This window comes from Megascapheus bottae, chromosome 2 (genome assembly GCF_031878675.1).
Source record: "Megascapheus bottae isolate mThoBot1 chromosome 2, mThoBot2.hap1, whole genome shotgun sequence".
Lineage (NCBI taxonomy): Eukaryota > Metazoa > Chordata > Mammalia > Rodentia > Geomyidae > Megascapheus > Megascapheus bottae.
This window is the reverse complement of record NC_143510.1, coordinates 39,500,108-39,521,360: the sequence shown is the minus strand read 5'-3', so window position 1 is coordinate 39,521,360 and position 21,253 is coordinate 39,500,108. Positions and strand designations below refer to the sequence as shown.

Sequence of the window (21,253 nt, the reverse complement as noted above, 5' to 3'; positions counted from 1 at the left end):
GCAAATGCCTGATAGATTCAGAAAATTTCATTTCTACAGTCCTTTCCAATGGAACTATTTCTTGTTTTAAAATACCTATGAATTTTTTTTCACCTTGAAGGAAACCTGTATGTAAAAGTTACTGTAGAAATGAAAATCTCCAGGGTTTTATAATTCAGGATGTGACACTCAGGTGCTTCTCTGTGCAGGTGTGAGAATCTAGGTTGACCTCCCAGGATATATTTAGAAAGATCTACAGCTACCAAATATTTGTTCATCTGTCTGATCAGCCTGGAGAAGGGTTTTTCTGCCACTAAAACAAGAGCCTTTCTGCCTACTCTGTTCCATCATCTCACAAAATTACAGTCCATTTTTATTCTTATATAGAAATAGTCACTCTTTAAAATAACTTAGCACATTGCAGAAGATGGTAATGGTACTTTTCAAGCAATTAAAATCAACCCGAACAATATAGCTAGTGATCTAATCTGATGCCTGCTACGTATTTGGTCTGGCCGCTTCCCTGAATGTAAAGCAGCAGAAAGTGGCTGATTCCCAGTCTCCTTGTTACTAATTCTGGTGAACATTTCCAGAATTTGGAATACCAATGAGTGTGTGTGTGTGTGTGTGTGTGTGTGTGTGTGTGTATGAATGTGAATGACAGGACCTCCTTTGCCCCTACTTCTTCCCTTTGTCTACAGAAGCTTTTATATTTGTATGTGTTATACAATTTAAGTCATTTTTCTCTTCTCCTATTTTTAGTGAAGACTTGATAGGTTTCTTTTTTGTGTATATAAGTACAGCTGATAAAAGCCTCATGCATAAGCAGTGTGCTTTTTGAAACTTGAACCAAAGGTTCAAAGGTTCTCTTTCTTATTTCATTAAGTATTTTTTTCTTGTATGCAAAGTAGGATATGCATTTTATATTTAGTGCTGTTGGAGTATTTCATCAATATGAAGTAACATTTTCTTGCATTCAGTTGTTACTGTGGTGTTCAATGGTAATATTATGTCTGATAAAGAGCAAGTGTTTAAATATATAGATTTCGTTACAACCTGAAATAAACCATATATATTATGTAGGTGCTTTCAAGTAAAGGAAATACTTCCATATGATGGAAAGTTCTAGAAATGATTCTAGACCGATTCATTTTTAATCCTACAATGTGGTGATTGTTGCTGACGATAGATATATTTTTAAAGCTATGATTCTCTTGGAAAATGCCTTTAGCCACCTTTATAGAAATTACTAATGGGAGTAATTTTCTGCATCTTGATTTTGCATTTCTCCATTTTCAGGATATGAGAAATTATTGGTTGTCTTTCTACTTACCCTAGAATGACTTTCTAATGACCCATCTCCACTTTATGCATATACTCTCCCACGAGTGTACACACACAGACACATGCACAGTTCCCAGTATGTAGAATTAAATGGATGACAGAAGTAGCCTCAAATCATAAATTTTGTAAGGTAAGAAGGTCAGACTTCTTTGCAGTAGTTGAAGTAGAAGAGATTTGACATCAAATGGCAGGGTAGAGTACTGTATTTCTGGCTATCACGAGGCTGAGATCTGAGGATCAGGATCACTAACTTGATGCACAAATTCCATAAACATACAGAAATCCAGTGATGGAGGAATGGCTCATAAGGTAAAGCACGGAGGGAGAAAATAAACACAAAACAACTAAACGAAAATGCAAGGCCCTGAGTTCAGTTTCCACTAGCAGAAATCAAATGATGGAAAATTATTTTGAGGTGTTTAGACAGGTGGAACACACTCATGTTATTAAAGTTACCAACATATTCCAGTTCATCTTCTTATTTTCTTCTTCCATAATTTTCTTGCTTACTTTAGGGTCCCATGTTTAGGGACATATATACTGACCCCTAGTGGTGCGTATGTTGTTTACACTTGTCTCATAATTGAGAATAATGCATGTACTTATTTTTAGGTTTTTATCCAGGGGGGTGTAGACAGAAAAGAGGAGAGGAAAATTGATTAGATTTGATTTTAAAAAATGAAACGTTTAGATAGTTTTCTTCATAATAATAACTTTAGACAGGTGAGGACAATTGTACCTGAACTGTTTATTTTGATGTGTAATCCTGTTTGCTTTTATTCCCCTTGTTCATCCTTTAGAGTCATACCTAAGAAATTCTTGCCTTGGCTCCTCAAAAGACTAAACATAGAGCTCCCTTATGACCCAGCAATTCCACTACTTGGCATTTACCTAATTGTCCAGAAACAAGGACATACTAAATCCACTAGCACAGTGATGTTCACTGTAGCACTATTTACCATAGCAAAGATATGGAACCAACCCAGATGCCCTTCAGTTGATGATTGGATTAACAAGATGTGGTATTTATACACAATGAAATTCTATGATGCCATCAGAAAGAATGACATCACCCCATTTATAAGGAAATGGAAAGACTTGGAAAAAAATCATATTATGTGAAGTTAGCTAGACTCAAAGAAACATAGGTTCACTGATTTCCCTCATTTGCCATAATCAGTAGAAAACCTTGGGCTCTCCTAGCAGATGTTTACAATAGGGAAAAAAACCTAGATACATAAGGCCATATAGGATGACGCTAAATGAAAGGACCTCTAAGATATAGAACAAAAGCCATATAATGAGTGATTGTTGTCCTTAATGTACTATGTTATCTCTCATGTCTTTTGCTGTCCCTTGGTTATCTCATATTGTTACAGTATTTTACCTCGTTATCTGATATATTGTGTATATGCCTATTTGGTTACTTGAAATAGACTAGAGAAGGGTGGGAAACAAGATGAGGGGCTGGTGTGGAGGGAGGGAAATGGGGACCAAGTCATGAGAAAGAGTATCAATGTTTGTGAAGTAATGCACCTTCTATCTGGTGAATATAATGTAACCCTTCTATTAATTACAATAAGAATTATATGGAAATAAAGAAAATTTTGCCTAGACTGATTTTGCTGAATTAAAACAAAAATTTCCAAGTTATTTCTTATGGTAGTTATTTGGTTTTAGAAGTGGAACTTTGGTCTTGAATCTATTTTGCATTGAAATTTGTAAATTGTGTGAGTTGAAGATGTTAGTTAGCTCTGTACTGCTTTAAGCCACAGTGCCACTTCCTGTCTTTTGGTGGTTACTTGGAGTTAAGAGTCTCATGGATTTACCTGTCCAGTCTGGCTTTAAACCGTGATCCTCAGCTCTCAGCCTCCTAAGTAGCTGTGATTATAGGCATGAGCCACCAGTGCCTGGATTTCCTTACTATTTTTGTTTTTCCAGTCAGTTGTGGGGCTTGACCTCTGGGCCTGGGCACTGTCCCTAAGCTCTTCAGCTCAAGGCTACTTTCCTATCCCTCAAGCCACAGTCCCACTTCTGCCTTTCTAGTGGTTAATTGGAGATAAGAGTCTCATGGACTTTAGTGCCTAGGCTGGCTTTGAACCGAGATCCTCAGATCTCAGCCTCCTCAGTAGCTAGGATTACAGGTGTGAGCCACCATGCCTGGCTCCCTTACTACTTTTAAGTCAGGGTCTTGCATTCCATTTAGGGATATAACTGAGCTTCATCAACCTACTTTGGGCTTTTCTAGTTACAAGGAGGACATGCATATGCAACTACATCCACATCCCTGTATAGAAAGACTCTCATGGAAGCATGATTCTCCTTTATTCTGCCTTCCACATAGCTTGGAATGATAGGTAAGCACCACTGTGCCAAACTGTGGGTTGAGGGAGGGTGTCTCACGAACTTTTCTCACCTGGCATTGAACAGCAATTCCCCTATTCTTAGTCTCCCAAGTAGCCACTGGCACCTATCACATTGACATTTTAACAGTGTTAACTGTTCCAAACCACAAGTATGAGATATCTTTCCATTTATTTGTGTTTTTGTTCCATTTCAAACATAATAACATGATACCTTCCATCAATGCTAATATGAAAATGCCATTTTTAGTTCTGTTGTTTCTAAAAAAATACGTTTAGCAGCCTCTGTTTTTATGATATGCAACCCACAAATCTCAGTGGCTTCTAACAACAGACGGAACACCCTGGCATCATGCAAGTGCTCTGGATTACTGGTGCCTCTGCCTGATTCTCTTCCAGGATCTGGATTGATTTTCCTGCTGGAAGTGGGATTCAGGTTGAAACTTACAGTTCTAAGGTGGATACCACAATATTTCATGTAGGTCCACTGAATTAGAGCCAGCCCAACCACCCATCATTTGTTTGGAAGATCAGTGGTTGTAGAAACATTTGTCCCTCACTGGGATTTTCCCATGACCTTGGATGGGATGGCCTCATCCAGGGCTGTGCCTTCTCTTTATGTGATGAACTCTGGCATAGACACCAAGATTCGAGTTCTCTTAATTCGGCAATGCAAAAGGTCCACCCCAACCTTCCAGCACCCTGTAGTATCAGCTTGGTCCTACGTGATAGCTATTTTGAGTTTCTGCATCCCTTTTTGCCTGATAATGCATTTTACTTCCTCATAGTTGCTTATATTTGGAACACAAAAAGAAACATGGCTAAGTTCAAAGTCACGAGCTTAGGAAGTCAAAAGTGTAAGAAGTACAAAGTCAACACAGCGAGAGATATAGACATAAGAAGATGACCTATTCAAGCCCAAACTGCCTGCTGCCATACCCCTAAATCTCATATCCATTATGCATTGTAAATGCCCTCTAGATTTTAGTTGTCGCCCAAATTAGAAATGGGAAACGTAAATGTCATTTATTGCCCATGAATGAATTATAACTGTAATTGTAGCCTAAGTGAAAGAGACCTGTGTGAAGCCAGTATTAGAGAAAGAAAATGAACTGAAAGCTCAGAATGGGCAGTCATTAGAAAGAACTGGAGATATAGTGAGCAATATCAGGATGTTTTGCTTAGTAGGGGTGTGTATACTGCATAATCTAGGCAAACTGATAATAATAGTCTGACATGAACAAATGAATTTAGTTCTCTAATTCTCTAACTTTATATATGATTAGATTGTTGGTTTGTGCTGTGTATATGTTTTGTAATGCTATCCATGAAGTAAGGTCAGGCAGGCTCTTGGCACAACTCAGATGCTACCATTCAATGTATGTGGTTGTAGTACTGATGCTATTTGCTTATTTGTGAGAGGCATTTTATATTTCTATACATACTTGTGAATAAGAGATAGTGTCTGTGCTAAAGGTGAAAGTATTTGGAATAGTAAAGGATTTAAAGGCCTCAGGAATCTCGATTGAGTTGTATCCTCAAGATCTGGAGAGCTGGAAGTCAGATGACCAGCTATCTTGTTGATGAAAGTTGTGTTGGCTCATTTAAAAATGAGTAAATCATCTTCATGCTTCTAGTAGTTGAAAGCATGTTTAAGAGGATAGTAGGTAAGTTGTGAGTGGCAGTAATGGCAGAGTGCAGTCTACAAAAATTTTTTTGCAGCATAAAAGTAGATAGGAAGTCATGGCCTGTCATGAAACTAAAATAAGAGACTGGTGAATGGATTGGTGGATATAGGTAATATCTCTCTGTAAATAGCTTTTGGATTTTGTTAAAAAATTCTTACAATGTAGCTTCCTGGGATATATATTACCAGGAAGATTAAAAAGTATATAACATGGAAGGCCTCCATCAAAAGATAGGGTCATGACCTAGTTAGAAGTGGAATCTATATTTCCTATGTCCAGAAACAGTACATTTCTCATTCTAGAACTAGTTTTATTCATAAGGAAAGATAGATGTAACTGTAAATGGAAACCATTTTTTTCCTCTGTAGTAATTGTGAGTCTTTGTCTCCAAGTTAGATAAACTTTTCTGTATGCTTATCAGATTTTGTTCATGTGACTGAAATTTACTTTTCAGAATCCCTTCAATTCCCTGTCACTTTACAACATTCCCTTTCCTTCTCTCCAAAGACATCTTTCCTCTTTTAGTCTGAGCATCTTTGCTGAGTTCACTTTCTTTCTTCTTCTTGTGAATTATTCATTTTTCTATCTTCTTCCTCATCATTTGTAAAGAGGGGAAGGAACAAGCAAACTGCTGTTATCTATTAGCTTATAGATTCCTTGTCTTTCTCCTATCTTTCTACTTAGCATCTTCTGAATGATTATCTTTACTTAGGTCGCATTTATACCCATCTTTTTAAAAGTTCAATTTCCTCTCCAGCCCCAATATGCTTTACCTAAATCTCAATCTACTATCCAATTTGTTTGCTGGGAGACAAAGAATCTGCCCCACAGAAGAGAGCATTTTGCTTTGACCAGGGCACTGAGAACATTTCATGTTACGTCACTTTCTACAAAGGCTTTGGGATCAGTGCTCCCTTTCTTATCTCACCTACTTCTGTGGCTATATAGGAGCACATGCTGATGTGGCGTTTCTGTGATCCTGGAGCTTGATTGGCATTAGTAGAACCCTCTATCAATCTGTGTTGACATGAAAGATGAGCAAGAGATGAGTGTCGTCTCCAGCCATAACACCTCAACTGTTGATTACTATAACATCATGGGCTTATGCTGACCTACATACAAGGTTTATTTAGTGTTTCATATATATACCACATATAATATATATCTATAAATCACTATATATGTATATATTTATATATATATACATACATGTGTGTGTATGTGTGTGTTTTGCCCTCTTTCCAATTCAGCCCTAATCAGACAGTCACCACCATTGAACCAATGAGCTAAGCATGGGATTTCTTCTTGACTTCTTCCTTTGTTTTAAAGCCCACAGAGGATTAGCATACCTGTCATTTCTTGACAGCATGAGAATATCTTGTGAAACAGCTCCCTTCTCTCTAGCTTTAGTTCTAGCATCCTTATCTAAACCACCATTATTTGTCTTGGTTTACTTTGTCTTGTCTCAGATACACATTTTTAAAAATTATATTTCTATGTTACAACAGGTGTTTTTCTTTTAAGCATGAAATCTTGAGACTTTCAGTTGATCTTTTTTTGGGGGGGGTGGTAAAGGCTTAGTAGGGCTTATAGTAGGGCTAATAAAATCCTATGATTTGATCCCCCTGTCCCCTCTCTTGATGTACCATGAGACATTCTTACCTAAGCTCTCACATTTCCTTGTCACTTGTGCCTGGCTTACTAGCTCATTTTTGATAGGCATTCCATTGATACCTCATGAACAAATAGTGGCTCATAACATTTCATGATGGATATTTGTATAAGTAATTGTCTCTATTGCATAGCAGATATAACTATATACTTATATAACTAATACCATTGCTATTTTAAGAAATAGTCAAGTATACAAAGCTCATTATATAGACTTCAAGTATAAATGTATCATTCATTGCTGTGTAACAAACCATATCCAAATTCCATAGCTTAAGATGTTTATTGTTTGTAATACCATATGACATGGGTATTTTTACTGGGCATTTCAGATATATATATATATATATATATATATATATATATATCTCATCTGCAAATTCATTTGTTGTTGACCAGGATGGCTTGATGGGGTCTGGAATACACAGGGACCTTCATTTTTACATTTGATGCCTTAACTGCAGTAGTGGAGATAGCTTTGACCTGGCTAAATTATTGTGTCCTACTTGTCTTCATCCAGTATCTCAGTCTCCTTTGCTTTCTGTTGAATTCCAACAAGATAAAAGAGGAGGCTATAAAAATCCAGGTTAGGGATAGCAGATTCTGCCTTCACTGTGCAACAACAGAGTTCAAGGAATTCTTGACTGGAAGCCTTACGAAAGTCCACTCTAAAAGTAGCTACTCTACTTTTCTTTCTTGTTTTTCTCGTGAGGTTTTCAAGATCCTCTTAATTGGTATCTGCTGTCCTGTGATACTTTGAAAATTGAACATGGCTTGGGAAATGCGAAATATTTCTGAAGCAAACTGCTTCTCCATCCATTCCTTTTCCATTGCCATGTTTATTTTTAGCATTAGTGCAATTCTAATATTTTATTTTTAGCAGGAGTTTTTGAGTTCTTAGGATTAAAAAGAATAAGCAGGAATAATTCTTGATGAGTGAATTAGGATAAGTGTCACCTGCAAAGATGGCATTTAATATTATAAACTTGTTTTGAACACGTTGTGATGTTATTTGATTGGCTTTAAGATTTGCATATGCAAAGTACAGTTCCCAGAGCCAAAAGCTTCCCCAGACTTCAGTAATGCAAGTTAGCAATGTTTCCGCTATAGCTGAGCACTGCTCTAACTTCTGTTTTTAAAAATAAATGTGCTGATCAATATCCTGAATAATTAAGTGAAAGGAGTTGTGGGATTTGGGGCTATTTTCTTTTTAGTAATTGTAAATTCCATTTCACTGAATTTCGTACCTAGGAGGAACACAGTCTTGAGTTACTACCTATTCATTAAAAAAAAGTCCTCCTAATACAATGTAGTTCTCGAAAGACATTTAGCTTAGACTGCAGAGAGTTTTCATTTCTATTAAATCTATGTGCAAAAGTTTATATATCTAATAAAATCATTATTGGAAAATCAGTGATAAATATGTCTTGAGATGGTTTAAAGTATATTTTTCTGATTCAGGACCTAAGCTGGTAGATATCTGATGGAGAAAAGCTTGTATAGAATCAATAAATGTTGATAGATTGTTTATGTCAGGCCTGTGAACTTGTGGGCAGGCCATGTGGCTCCCTTCCTTCTTTCATGAAGTGGTAGCCATAGAATTCTATATGAATGGAAAGTCTACTGTACTTATATTATCTACTTTGGGTAGTATAATGAGTATGAAAGGATTACAGGGTGACACTGGCCCTGTTAGATTCCAAGTCTTTTGCTGTTCTTATGGTGCATATATTGACACCATGTCGTGGGAGTTGGAGTTGTGCATCTGGGATGAAAATAGCCTCTGATGACAAAATTATACCATTTCCAGCTTGAAGGTTGCAGGATAGTTTGAGTCCAGGACATGGTTTGATTTTTACATTTACTCCTTAGCTTTGTGGGACTTGGGAATTTCCACTGAGATTTAGTTTTGGTATGTATTGTCTAATATATTTTATGAAACAGGAAATAGGTTTTAATATTAGACCACAGTGCCAGGGCTTGATGGAATTGTCCATTAAAATAACCGGATGTACTAGCCAGTTAACATGAGACTCTTGGAGGTGGTGGGGAGGGGAGGGTAAGTACCACATGCTAGATGCTTTCCACTGCTTAGCATCTGCCTGGGGTTGTCAGTATGTATACTTCTTTCACTGAGCGGGAACTAGGGAACTCAATGCTTCCTCTGTAGACTCATTTCTTCTCTTCCACATTCCCTAAGTATGTTATGACTGTCACACTCATCATTCAGAGTCCCAACAATTCCCTTCCCTCCATAGTGCAAGCCATTCTCTTCCTTTATTCTGTTTCACTGTGACTTGGGAATGGGAAGCTGGTAGAATAATTGATCTATGTTTTATACTCCTTTTTAATTAAAGTTTTAAGTCAATAAGATATCTTTCACTATAAAAGTGGGCTTTTTTTTCTTTTGCCAGTCCTGGGCTTGAGCTCAGGGTCTGAGCACTGTCCTTGGGCTTTCTTGAGGCTGGAGCTCTGCCACTTGAGACTCAGCATCACTTCTGGCTTTTTCTACGTATGTGGTACCAAGGAATTGAACCTGGGCCTTCATGCATGCTAAGCAAGCACTCTACCACTAGGCCAAACTCCTGGCCCCAAAAAGTGGGCTTTCTTTTAGCCAATGCTAAAAGAACAGAAAGAGCATTCTCATTTTCAGCATAGGCCTATCCCCTTAATAGATCTGAGGTGAGAATCTTATACTGTTTCACCCTCAGCCCAAGCTGTACAGTCTTAAGAAGTTAAACCTAGTGAGCTTTAGGGTCTCATGTGTGGAATCAAATTGCTATGGCTCTGGTGCAATTTACAAAGTAAACAAAGCTGTAGCATTGGTGATAGTTGTAATTTTTCTATACAATTAAGAATATTTTATTCTTTCAGTTAATGAATTAATGCCCCTCTTTGTGAGTACTTAGTTTTTTCTATTGCTGTTAAGAATTCTAGACTTATGTATTTTGGGAGGTATAAATCTGCATGCAGTATGTGTGCCCATTTTTCTTTGTTGATCATAAGCAAACCACTTTTGTACCAGTGGTAACCAAGCAGAAGAGAAAATGGAATTCCTCATCTTTCTATGGCTTGCATGACTTGAAATTTTAGAAGGTGCTGTAGGATCTGAGATGGGACTATCACAAAACTCATGTATTATGTATGACAAACCACAAAAATGTCATTAATTAGCCACAATGCATTATAGACTCCTTATCATAAATTGTTCTAAAGTGAAAACAAATTTGCCAAGCTATAAAACTCTCAGTTAATTTGCTAGTAGGAATTTGTGTGACATCTTGTAAAACTAAAACAAAACAAAACAAAAACTCAATATCCAACAATATATAAATGAGAATATTGACTCAATTTGCATATCAATTTACATTTTATCAAGCAAACTTTATTTTAAGGCCATATTCATGCCTGAAATGTACTAGACACCCAACAACTGCTGATTTTATGAAGTAATTAAAGATAACAGTTGTTGACTCAGTAAATTACATGTCTTTGTATTGTCTAGGCTTACCAAAAATAAGATATACTAGAAACAATTTATGTTCAAGAGATTTATAAAAATCTAGTCTGGTTTACAGTTTGGAAAGACTAAGTTCTTAAAAATAACATTGCATAGAGAATATGTCTGTTTCATTTGGTCTTGCTTTTTGCACAGTGATATTTAAAATGGGTTTATTTTTCCCCTACTCTTGAGACTTCACAGATTAATATTCCCCATCATCATCCTCTGTACATCATTTACTAGTGACCTGTAGTTTCTTCCTTCTGCTCTCTCTTACATCACCACGCTTCTAGACAGGTGACCAGCCTCTTCTCCTTCCTTCCTTTTCCACCCTCTTGATGTGGCCTCTTGACTGGCCACAAGAGAAATGACCTTCCTGAAGAAGATATACCGAGTGCTTCCTCATGTCAAGTTCTGGGCTTGTTCTGGGCCCTTGTTCTTCTAAGCTCGAGTGGCATTTGGAGCTTTTCTCCACTCCCACCTTCCCCCATTGACTTTCCTCCCACTGGACTTCAGATCTCTTTTCTGTGTCTCCAACTGCTGTTCCATCTGGGCCACTTGTATCTTTCCTCTGTTGCTTCATTAGAGATTTTCTCAGCCTCAGGCTTGGCTGCTTTTCTTTCCATTTTCCTTGTCAAGGAGTCCCTATTGTAGTACTTCTGCATTCTGATCTCTGTTATCTTCTTTCTTGTGCCTGTTCCCACATTACTAGTCACTGTCCACCATTCTATTTGGATGTCTTTCCATCAAGTTAAAACTTAAATCTCTCTGAATCTGAAAATCTCTTCTCCCAGACATAGGTCTGGCTTGCATGCTTTATGTATTTTACTTATTTTGCAGGCACTAGGTCTTGAATTCTGAGTCTGTAGCTCTAGCTTGTTTTTTTCACTCATGGATGACACTCTGCTGCTAGAGCCAGGTCTCCACTTCTCTCTCAATTAGACTGGAGTCTCTTGGACTTGTTTGTCTGGGTTGGCTCTAAACTCTACCTGATCTGAGTCTCCTAAGTAGGCAGGATTATAGGCACGAGCCACGAGCTCGTACCTTCCTTGTATACATTCTTATTTTTGCTTAAGGAAAACCAGACAGATGGAGTTACCCCAGATTCTGTACTCATCTCCCAAACCCTATCCCTTGTCACAAATGGAGTCTTTGCATTTCTTCTCAGACCCATGTTGCCAGCCTCAATTATAGCATTACAATGACCACAGCTGCTGCCTCATGGCTTCTCTCTCCATATCACCCAATGCGGTCCCCAGTGAATTCTCCTAGAACACAGCTGTCTTCACACCACTTTCTCACTGCAAAACTGTAATAGCTTTCTGCTGCTTGCAGGGAAATGTGAAGAGAAAAGAAGAAAAAAAAAAAGCTGTCAACCTGCCAACCTGGTATTCAAAGCTTTGTACATTTCAACAACAGTATGATTCTTTCCGTTACTCTTGACAGAGCTCATAGATCTCAAGTGTCATCTATAGAATATTCTGTAGACTATTCCCTTCCATGGAGTCATGGTGTAAAGTATATAATAAACTTATATGATTGGAAAAAAAAGCCAACATAAAATCCTAAGAAATATAAGGACTTTAAAAAATGGTTATAGTACTGAGTACTTCATCCTCAGTACTTCATGCGTACAAGGTAAGCATTCTACCACTTACACCACACATCCAGCCTGTGGGAAAATAATTTGTAATAACACTCATTTTATTCAGCACATCATCACTGTGATTGTATTGGCTATAAATGTTTGGTATCACTAAGTCAAGATGGTGATTAGATCCACAGGTCTTGTGGTTGTCCCGGGTGGTCTGATTTGCTGAAGTAGTTGACTAATAATGGTAACAACTGAACATTATAAATCCAATTCCTTCCTTTGGCAGAAAAGTGGCACTCACCATATAATGGTGAATAGGTTTTCCTCTTGAGTGCCCATCTCATTTAAAAGCCACGTGGAAATTGCCTTGCCAGATTTTTAGCCTCCACAACCTTGTACCATTGAATGACTCTGGTACTCCAAAAATAGTCAAATAAAATGCTCCTGTATGGTATCCAAAAGGAATGGGGGTCAAGAGCCACTTTTGTGAATACAGCACAATCAACCTGCCTTGTGCTTTGCCCATCTGGAGCAAGTCCTCAGTCTCCTCTCCCCTCCCTCCCTCCCTTCCTTCCTTCTGCTGGTTCTATGGGCACTCTCCCCGAGCTCTTGTGTTCACAAATATAATTCTGTTACTTGAGTCAAATTCTGTTACTTGAGTCACGGCTCTATTTCCAGCTTTTTTTGTGGTTAATTAGAGCTAAGAGTCTTACAGAGTTTACTACCTGGATTGGCTTTGAGCCCCATCATCTGGATACCAGCCTCCTCAGTAGCTAGGGTTACAAACATGAGCTACCTGAACCCATCTCCCTGTCTGCTTAAGCAGTGATCCCTATCTATTGTTTGCACTTGGATCCCTCATCTGCCTAAGTGCACTATGGCAATTATGCTTGTGTGTGTTTCACTTTTTGTCAGTATGTGATCCTTCCTGAATTAGAGTGCATAGTTTTAGTCAAACTGTCTCAAGCATTGTGTCCTATTTCTCCCCATCACATGACCTATATTGGCTCTCTTTATTGAAAAATCCAGGACAGAAGCTTCTGGACAAAGTGTCATTACAGAACGTAATGGTGACATTGGATAGCTGTGTTTGTATCTCTTTCCATCTCTCTCTGTACATATATCAATCTGACAGATTAAATATTTAAAATTACCATACCTTAATGCAATAATAACATTTCTTGCTCCAGTTATACATTCAGTGTAATGCCAGATGGAATTTACCCATTGCAGTTACTTAGGGACCAGGCTGATGGAACTGTTTTCTGACATTGGTTGCCATTATTTCAATGACATGGAAAGGAATATGGCAGTTGTGCAGCTGATTATAAGGTGTATTACAGAGGAGACACAAATCTCTTCTCATGTTTGATTAGCAAAAACCACTCCAATAACTGTAATTATAAAAATGCAATCTTACTTTGTCTAAATGGGAAGGAAAACATGCCATGTACATATCAGTTTTCATGTTAAACAGTGTTGGTTTTCTTTTCTGTTATTAGCTTGTACAAATCTCCTGTCCTTGGATCACTGAGAGAAGAAGAGGAAATCGGAAAGGCCCCACCCAAATTCCATGGTGATAGTGGTAGTTTATCACAGTTAACTTTCAAGTGGACAAATATCAGCCAGTACTCCAGTCCTCTCTCATCGGATTAGATATTATTTGAGAAAAGAGATCTGAAATCTTTCCCTTATTTCAGAATATCTCAGGAAATCTTCCATATGGTGTCCTGTGAGAACCAATGCTTCATTCATCCATAATATTATCATGTAGAATGTCTACAGTATTTATTGAGGTCTCTGCCAGGTACTTTTTGAAGTGCTTTATGCATACAAGTTCATTGTGATTGCCCAGGATACAGTATCATGTGGTAACTCTTGTGATCAGGTGGGGAAACCAAGGCTCAGAGAGATTGAAGTTCACAGATGTCTCAGAATTAGACAGTTCTGTAGCAGGATTGGACTTAGGAATTCCACTTCTGTGCCGAGTCACTGTAATTATTAAACAGTCACTTGGCATAATTTAATAGTTTACTGCAGACTGCATGGTGTGTTCTTTATTGTTAACGAACATCAAGAGGCAAAGAATGAGTATTAGTTCTACAGGATTAAGGGCGTGATTCTGCTCATCAATACTAGTACAGACATTAGTGGAGAGTATATAGTTTAGTCTTCCCCGCTCCTCTCTGGCATTATCAAATTTTTCTTTCAGTTTTTTTTTGATTGAGTATCTGATACATATTTGGTTGGAAATCTGTAGTGTAACAAATGATTTAGTGAGTGGTTTGGTCAGATCTCCCTTCTCTATATAGAGAAAAATTGCCCAAGGCATACACCCTATTTTGTTTGCTGTCTTGTCTTTCGCTTCAAGGTATGTACGCTTTGCTTTGCTTTGTAGTTTTAAGACATCTAGCAGCTTGTCACAACTTCTGGAATTGTTGAAGAAATGATGTCTCAATGCCAAGGCAGTAATTTTGCCATTATCCCACTGGTTCAGGATGCTACCTTAGCATGTTGTAAATTTAACAAGGAAGTTAAAATAGAGAATTTTGCACTGTGCCTCAGTGGAAAGGTGAAATAAAAATTTAATTCAATTCTCATTTACTCTTTCATAATTCATTTTGACAGCTCAGAAACATTCCTTAAATGGGCAGGAAAAGATTCTCTCATTTCCATATTTCTCTGACATTAGATTATAGTTTTAGCTCTCATTATTTGAAATAGGAAACATATTTGATTGTTAAGACAGCTATTATTATTTTAAAATTATATATATATATATATATGGAGAGAGAGAGAGAGAAAGACTTTACACAGTTAAGTAACAAGTTTTAATTTTATCCTGGGTCTTAAAATACATACATTCTTAATATTAATGAACGAGTTACAGTGGATTCTTATTTGGTCCTACAAAGCCCTCTATTATACCATAGGAGATTATGGATCAAATGCAGTTGAAAAATTTGATCCATTTCTTTATATTGTAAAGAATGGTCAGTTATTTAGTGTTTATCCTGTCTAAAACTTAGTCTCAAAATGAGAATTCTAATGCAATTTAAGCTCATGTCAGTAAGTGATTAATTCTACAATTTTCAAAGCCTTGATTCTCATAATTCTTACAGAGAAAATTCATAGACTTTGGACTAATGTACAGTTATTCTTTAACACCTAAAGTAGCATGAATTAAGTAGATATTCCTATTTCTGTTTAGACCAACATAACAGTGGTAGAGAATTTACAACTTAATTTGTGCTTCTCCCAATAACTCCAACTTGGCTTCATTTGCACATGGCTATACTTGTGACTTATGGATACTGACACAGCAACCTCGTTAAAGCCAATGCCTCTCAACTACTATGTTTGCTTAAGGATACATATAGTGCTACTTACTGCTTCCCCCCTTTCCAAAGTAGTATGCAAAGGAGGGAAAATTTCTTGTATTATCTGGTTAGATGACAAAGAACTCTGGTCTTTGAATTTGGATCTAGCATACCTATCTTACAATCAGGAAAGGAGCAGATAGTTGATTGAGGCTTTCAGGGTAAGTGAGGGGTAGAATCAGGGTTACTAATGATGAAGTTGAATTTGTGAATCTGCCACTAACCTACCTTGCATCTTAGAGCATAGTATTTTCTTGAGTTGTCTAATGGGACTAATAATATGCAGGTTTGCTATGAAGATCATAGATAATATAGCACAATGAAGTACAATGCAGTAGTGTAAAACATATGTGAAATGTTATTAGTCACTGGTTGTGTACCAGTGTGGTTAATGTCAGGCTACCTGTGCCATGGTGGACCTCAAGACAGTGCTACCTGCTGATACCAGATGCTCTGTGACGTTTGTCTCACAGTGATGAATTCCTCAGCTGTACATGTTCTAAGCAGTATTTGCTTTTATAAAGGACTTGCCATTTTCCTATACATTATCTAATGTGGGTGACACCAAATATATAACATGTTATGTATAAATTATCACTTTTCATTGCGATAAATGACAATAAATTGTATTTTTCATTTAGTTATTTATTTATTTTTGTTGGTCGTGGGGCTTGAACTCTGGGCCTGGGTGCTGTCCCTGACTTCTTCAGCTCAAGGCCAGCACTCTACCACGATGAGCCACAGTGCCCCTTCTGCATTTTCATTATTTAAATATGCATTACATTTTTATGCTATTGCATTACATTTTTGTTTATTGTAATAAATGAAAATTTACAAAATTCACTGTGATGTAGGTAATATAAGTGGAGGGAATATTACACACGATACACATTTAGCCCACATCACTATTCAAATGTTAGTGTTTGTAATATTAACATTACTAGTGGATTTACTTATTGTTTTATTGCCAATGTATCACTCTCCCATTTTGTGTAGGAAAGAAGGAAATGCTGTTACCTGTGGCAGATGAGAAATAGATGACTTGTTCCTTAGTAAAATCTCTTTCTGATTTTGTAATAAATACTAGAGATCAGAACCAAGGCTAGAAACTACATAGTGTTTTGATGAACCTTAATTATTCCTTGTTTTTTTTCTTTTTCTTTTTAACTGGACTGAAAAGAGCAGTAAAAATTGGAAAATGAGCAGTGAAATTAGCCATAGCAATTCTGTGCTTTAAGTGTGTAATCTGGGTTTATTTATTTATATTTTTCACTTTATACTATTGAAATAAAATAAAATGAAATGAAACTATGTAACAGGTCTTAATGTGTTCAGTTTGATGCTATATCTAGGTAGGCAGGATAAGTTCTGACAGAAAGTTGAGATATTTCCATTTCCTTGGAAATTTCCTGTTTTTTTTTTTCCTCAGTTTTACCTCTGTCTCTTTCTGCCCCTACCTCTAAGCAGCCAGTTCTAATATAGTATGACAGTGGCTTTGTTGTTTCCCTCCTTCCCTCCCTCTGTCTTTTTCTTTTCTTTTCTTTCTTTTTTCTTTCCTTTTCTTTTTGAGGGGGCAGTTGGCATTCAGCCTTTCAGAATCTGTTTCTGCTTAATAAGCCTTAACAAAAATGTTCATCATTCGTACATTCAAAACCATGGCATTTGCTAAGACAGATTAAGAATGTCCTAAAGGCAGGCAATGAGTTGCTTTGTTGATTGAGAGACTTCATAGTGTAAAGATGTCCACTCATCAATCTGGGTGTGAAATATCAGATTTTCCCTGTTTTGCTTTTGTCTGTTTATACAGGCTAAAGCTTGCTTCATTTTGGTGGCAGTCCACTATAAACTGTCTATTTCTTCTGTGTTCTTGAACCTTTGTTTTGCTTTCCATTCTTGGGCTGCTGTTGGGTAAGCAGTTTTTCTTTTGGTTTGTTTTGATTTTGTTGATTAAGATTCTGTGATTGTCTATTGGACATTCATTAATTATGGCATGAAACATGGCCATACTTTTCATGTTCATACTTTTGCCCGTGACCTAGAACCCTCCTTCATGTAACTCTTACACACAAAACAAGTGTTTCACTGACCCACACTCCCCCGGGCCAGGTACCAGAGTGTAGGGTAGGGACAGCACTTGTACCACAGAGCCGTTGAAGAGATTATTCAAAGTGGCCTTAAGTTATCCTGTCCCATGTCTGGTAAACCTCTATAAAGGCCTGTGGCCTCTTGATTACTGTAGTAGATTTTTCTGTATCTTCAGGTACCTTCACAATGTAAAATACACATCAAATGGAACAGTTGTAATTTCGTGCAATGTAAATAGGTGCATCAGTCTTTTAATAGGCATTTCTTTTAAGTAATTACCTAAGAATAGTATCGGTAAGTCGTATAACACATGCACTCAAACGCAAATGCCCACAGACACACATGATAGGTATCCACTGTGGTTTGTACCATTTTACATCCCTAATAGTAATGTTTGGGGATTTCTGTGACTACATTCTTTGGCAATATTTCTCAGTCGCTTTTATTTTAGCCATTCTAGATGAGCAAGTGCATCCTCCCAAGGTTTTAATTTGCATGACTAATGCCTTTATGCATCTTTTCATATGGTAATCTATCATTTATATATCTTCTTTGGGGAAGTGTTTGTTCAAGTCTATTGCCCATTTTGCTTTATATCTTTTCATCATTTAGTTATATATTCAGCATTACAAGTGTAGTGCCAGTGCTAATGGTTTTCCTAAACCTATGGTTTCTCTATTAATTTCTCAATGATATATTAACTGAAACTTTTAATTTTACAGTAATCTAGTTTATACTTTTATTTTTTTAAATGCACATTTAAAAATTTTTGTTATGGTCATGAAAACATTCATGGATAGATTTTTCTGGAAGCTTTATGATGTGATGTTTTATGTTTAGATCTATGAGCCTTATCCAATAAATGCTTGCATGTGGAGTAATATAAGAACTGAGGATAATTTAATATAGATTTAAATTTTTTAAGCAACATTTATTAAAATATTTCAACATAACGTGCTATCCTCATGTTTTATTTTCTTCTCTTTTGCTCTTTTTGTTGTTGTTGGTAGTGTTTTGGGGGCACTGTCTCTGAGCTCCTTTGCTCAAGGCCACTGCTCTACAACTTTCAGCTACATCTCTACTTCTGGGTTTTGAGAGGCCAATTGGAGATAAGAGACTGTGAATGCTATCTTTGAACCACAAATTCTCAGATATCTTCCTACTGAGTAGCTAGGATTACAGGTGTTAGTCACCAGAACCCAGCTTTCCTTTGCTGCTTTTATAGACCAAGTATGTGAGGACCTTGGCTTTGAGGCCACTATCCTGATGAAGAGTATAGCTATTTTCTTTTGCTGATTTTCTTTCACTTTCAACTAAATTTACTCAGTTGTCTTAACAACAAAGAACTTAGTATGTGGGGGTCTGTTTCTAAATTATTTATTTTTGATCACTATATTTATCTTATCATTCAGATTCCATACAAGCTTAATTGTTTTTGAGTGAAGTTAATTAGTGAAAATCTTCTATATTTCTTCCATAAAATCGGTTTGGGCTATTATATAACGATTGCAATTCATTGGAGATTCTTGAGTTATTTTATGTGTTTTTTTCAGGAGGACATTCTGGGATTTTGAATGGAGTCACAGTGAACCTCTAAAGCAAAAGCCTAAGGAGACTTGACATCTTGATGATATGGAATCTGTCAGTCTAGAAGCACAGTCCACTTATTTAGGCCATTTTTATCTGAGCCATATCGGTGACACTTGGTGCCATTATTATTTGTCAGCTGTAACCTTGAGTGGTTGACATTTTTATGTGCTATTGTAAGAATGATTTTTAAGACTTTCATTGTCTACTGTTTTACAGTCATTTAAAAATGCAAGAAATTGTTTTATGGTAGTGATATAGCATTCTGCAATTGAGCTAATGGACATTATAATTTGAAGAGCGTTTATTTTTTACTAGATTTCATGAGAATTTTTACAACTTCAATTTTGTTTTCAGAAGAAATGCTAAATTTGCATTTTTTTCCCTAGCAAAATGCCTTCTATTTTCCCATCAGGCCTTATCTCATTCACTGTCTGAGACTTTCATTATACTGGTAAATGGAATCTCCATTCTCCTGTCTTCCTGATGACATAACAAAAAGGTTTATATAAATGATGTGAAGCTGGGTGTACTGATTCACACACATCTATAATCTCAGCACGGGGGCCTCTGTGTCTGGGAGGACTGTGAGGTTCCAGATTACACTAAGCAAAAAGTAGGAGAGACCGCATGATTTAGCAAAAGCTTGACATGATGGTTTACACTTATTATCCCAGCTGTGTGAGGTGGCAGCCCAGGCTGGTATGAGCAAAAATTCACTACTCTATTTGAAAAGTAAAAAGAAAAAGGATTGAACTCATGGATCAAGCAGTAGACTCATCTGTCTAGAGAAAGAAAAGACCTAGCTAAGCCCAAGTACTGCCAAAATAAAGAAAAGATAATATTAGCTGTAGGTGTTTCATTGATTTGCATTTATTATAGAGTGAGTTTATGTTGAGTTTATATTGAGTGGTGACTTTATCATATAGCTGATGACTTCCTTTATCTATTCAGATGATCTTTTTCCTCTTATTTTGTTAATTCAGCAAATAATGCTGTATCTGAATATTTAATCTTATATAAGTCAAATCTTTTTATAAAATACATTGATATATTTGCTTTGCTAATATTTATTAGAGGATGTTCTTTTTTCATCTGTGTTCTGAAAATTTTTAAATATTTTGTTTTTATCCCGTAATTTTACAATTTCAAATGAAGTAATTTAGTCCATTTTTTTCATGAGAATGGCTTTGAGTCTAAGTTCACTTCCTCTCAAAGATTGTTTTCCTTTATTTTCTACTTCAGTTACCATCAGCTGTTTTATTGAGCATCTATTTATGTCATAATTTGTTGTCATAGAGGTGCTTGAGGCATCTTCCCTTTATTTTACATTATGCTGTGTGTAGGATTTCTTGTAGTGGCAACCTTTATTTCATGCCTTTGGATGAATAAAGCTTTCTCTCTTTTCCCCATGAGTCATATTGCCAGAGACTTCCACTGTTATCAGCATGTTCAAAGTTGGTATTTTACTTTGTCAATTTCCTCCTGATTGTCCTTTCACATTTTATTGATTTCTTTAAAAATATCCTTGTTGGTTTATTTATTTTGAGTTTCCTTTGCCTGTCAAAAAAGTGAGATCACCAGTTATTGATGTAGATGATCCTTTCTTTTTATTAAGACTTAAAAATCATGAATGTTATAAACTGTTTTCTCTGCTACCTAAAATGATTATATGTATTTTAAATACGTTTGATTAAAATTTAAAATTTATTTAACATGTTTGATTTTCAAATATCCTTTATCATTATATTTTTTATTTCTTTAATGCTTGGGTTATTTGATAATAGGTTGTGCAATTTTATAATAGTTGCAGGCTTGTCAATTTATATAGTTACTAGTATCTAGTTTAATATCTATGCTACAGAGGACACATTGTTGTTTCGTTCCTTTAATGTCTTTGAAACTTGTATAAAACAACTTGCTGTGGGATGTCCTTTTCTGGTCAGGTCTGTTTGGGGTTCTAAAAGCTTCTTGTATCTGGATGGGCCTGCCCTTCTGGATATTTGGGAAGTTCTCTGAGATGATTCCTTAAAGTATACTTTCAATACCATTGACCTCTT

At 36.5% G+C, this 21,253-nt stretch overlaps 1 protein-coding gene across 2 annotated transcripts in view; it reads left to right on the top strand.

Moving 5' to 3' along the window:
- The window catches only part of Cntn3 (contactin 3), a 259,601-nt gene that overhangs the window by 6,164 nt on the left and 232,184 nt on the right, over window positions 1-21,253 (top strand). The gene's annotated exons all lie outside the window — the stretch shown is intronic.